This window comes from Salvia splendens, chromosome 20 (assembly GCF_004379255.2).
Source record: "Salvia splendens isolate huo1 chromosome 20, SspV2, whole genome shotgun sequence".
Taxonomy (NCBI): domain Eukaryota; kingdom Viridiplantae; phylum Streptophyta; class Magnoliopsida; order Lamiales; family Lamiaceae; genus Salvia; species Salvia splendens.
In genome coordinates, this window is record NC_056051.1 from 25,965,486 (window position 1) to 25,968,741 (window position 3,256).

Below are 3,256 nucleotides of genomic sequence, written 5' to 3' on the forward strand. Positions count from 1 at the left end.
ATAAATTTGTGGGCTTCACTCACGAAATTAACATTCAAATACGCAGGTGGAAGCTTACCTTGGTCGACGTGGGTATTTAACTCGAAGTCCCAGAAGAAGCCGATGCCAATTGATGATTCCGCGGAGAAAAGACGAGAGCACGCAGCGGTAAAAAAAATGTTAAGAAAAGGAGGTGAAATGTTACGTGATTGAAGAAGATGAGGACAAATGGGTCATTTCAGTTTTCCAATGAAGTTAACACTCCGAGGTAGAAAACGTTTCTGCCAAAATTTGGAAGATACCCTAACTAATGAAATGGGCAAAAATGAGGCGGGCCGGACTCATTAATGGAGGCCCTATTGAAATGGTATTCATCAAACCAAACATGAGAAAATGTTAGTTTTGGACATTTAATACTCTTATTTGCCAAACCAAACACCTCCTAAAAAGAAAAAGAAAAATAGAAAGAAGAAGCAAAAAGAGAGAATTAGCTCAAAGCAGTTATGGCGAACTGAAACTCTCATCACTATCGAAATGCTATGCTCCACCGCTCCCATTTCTTCCACACCCACACTCACACCTTCCTCCGCCGTCTCTCTCTCCTCTCCCTCTCCCCCTCCCCCCAATGCCCCAATCTGCTCCCCCTCCTCGCCGCCTCACGCTCCCTCCCCTCCACCCAGCGCCTCCACGCCCTCCTCCCCTCCAGCCTCTCCCTAGCCGCCGCCCTCATCCTCTCCTACGCCTCCCACGCCTCCTCCCCCCCTCACACCCTCCTCTCCCTCTTCTCCCCCACCGCCCCCTTCTCCACCTCCAGCTTCCTCCACAACACCTTAATCCGCGCCTCCACGCTCCTCCCCGCCTCCTCCGATCTCGGATTCGCCGCCTATAGCCATTTGCTCGCCGCAACTCCTTTCTTTCCAGACGATTACACCTTCCCCTTCGCTCTCAAGCTCTGCGCCGATTCCCGCCGCGTGTCGAAGGGGATAGAAATCCACGCGAGGCTGATTAAAGCCGGACTTGATGGAGATTTGTTTGTGAATAACACCCTGATTTTGTTCTACGGTAGCTGCGACGAATTGAGGAGTGCGGATAAGGTGTTTGATGAAATGCCGAGCAGAGATTTGATATCTTTTTTTCGGATGATAACTGTTATTCAAAATCAATTAGTTTTTTTAGGGATATGTTTCTGAAGTCTGACTTCTTGCCTAACGTGATTAGTGCTGCGTTGGAGGACGAGAGGTTTGTCCGTTTGATCCATTGTTACGCGATCAAGGCGTGTTTGGGTGGCGAGACGAAGGTTGGTAACGCGTTGGTTGATGCCTATGGCAAGTGCGGGAATGTGAGGGCTTCTGAGAGAGTTTTTCGTGAGATGGATGAAAGAAATGAGGTTTCTTGGAATTCGATTATTGGTGGTTTTTCGTATAGGGGTTTAACGAGAGAGGCGTTGGATTGTTTTAGGTCGATGATCGTTGAGAGTGTGAGATTGAACACTGTGACTATTTCTACAATCTTGCCGTTGATATCGGAGCTGAATCTGTTCGATGAGGGCTCACAGCTTCACGGATTCAGTGTGAAATCGAACATGGATTGCGATGTCTTCGTTGCTAACGCCTTGATTGACATGTATGGCAAATGGAAGCGTATGAGTGAGGCTTGGGACGTCTTCTGCGCGGTTGATGCAAGGAACATAGTGTCGTGGAACACGATGATCGGGAACTTGACACAGAACGGGTTTGCAACGGAAGCTATAGAGCTAGTTAGAGAGATGCAAACTCATGGTGAAGTTCCTAATTCCATAACACTGACCAACGTTCTCCCTGCTTGTGGGAGAGTCTGCTCACTTCATCGTGGCAGAGAATTGCACGCTAGGTGTGTCCGTTTCGGGCCAGCGTTTGAGCTATTTGTCTCGAATGCTTTGACAGACATGTATGCCAAGTGTGGTCGCCTCGACCTTGCTCAGGCTATGTTCGACATTTCGCCCAGGGATGAGGTGTCGTACAACATCCTCATCGCTGGCTACTCTCAGACAAGCCAGAGCTCGAAATCTATAAGCTTGTTTAGAGAGATGGAGATGGTGGGGATGATTCATGACACTGTTTCCTACACCGGAGTTTTGGCTGCCTGTGCGAACATCTCCGCTTCCGAGGCAGGTAGGCAAATCCACGCGCTGACAGTGATTAGGATGTTTGACGAGCATCTCTTCGTTGCAAACTCGCTGTTAGACATGTACACTAAGTGTGGGCGGATTGACATTGCGATGAAGGTGTTTGATCGGATCCCGATTAAGGATACTGCTTCGTGGAACATGGTGATTTTAGGGTTCGGGATGCTCGGGGAGTTCGAGGCTGCAGTCGAACTTTTCAAAGCTATGAAGGAGGATGGCGTCCGGCACGACTCAGTTTCTTACATAGCAGTGTTGTCAGCCTGCAGCCACGGCGGGCTAGTCGAGATGGGGAAGGAGATCTTCGACGATATGCATTATTCTTGCGTGGTGGATCTTCTAGGGCGCAACGGACTTATGGAGGAGGCGGTGGGGGTTATTAGGGGAATGCCGGTCGAGCCAGGGGCGAACACATGGGGGGGGTTGCTCGGGGCTAGTCGGATTCATGGGAACGTGGAGGTGGGGTGCTGGGCTGCAGAGAGGCTTCTTGAGCTGCAGCCCGATCATCCCGGGTACTACGTGGTGCTGTCAAACATGTACGCGGAGGCGGGGAGGTGGGACGAGGCGGATCGGGTTAGGAAGGTGATGAGTTTGAGGAGAGTGAAGAAGAAAGCTGGGTGCAGTTGGGTTGAGAGTGAAGATCAGATGCATGGTTTTGTTGCTGGAGACAGATTTGATCCGTATTTAGCATTCAATGAGTGAACATTTTTTTTTCTAAATCAAGATTAAGATATTGCTTTGTAGTTTGATTTTTAATCAATTTTGGATACAGTAAAGGCCATTTTTGCCATATTCCCAGTAGTGAATGATACAAAAATGTTGAGAAAATGAAAATGATAGCATATTATAATTATGATACATTATGTAAAACTCAATCTTAATACAAAACGCAGAGTTAAATATACTAATGTCATTTTTAAATCACTGTTAGTTTATTTTTAAGTTATTTAAGTAAAGATAATCTAAAATGGTCTAAAAATGACTTCAAATCTAAAATTTATAAAATAACTTAAAACTAATTAATAATAATTTTATATAATTTTGATTAATTATTAACTATCAGATTGCCATTTGGCCTTCGTTTTGTACTATCAATTTTTGTTTGATCACATTCCA

At 46.4% G+C, this 3,256-nt stretch overlaps 1 pseudogene; it reads left to right on the forward strand.

The window, feature by feature from the left end:
• Positions 1-518: 518 nt before the first annotated feature.
• LOC121781754 lies at positions 519-2,932 on the forward strand (annotated as a pseudogene).
• The last annotated feature ends 324 nt before the right edge of the window (positions 2,933-3,256 follow it).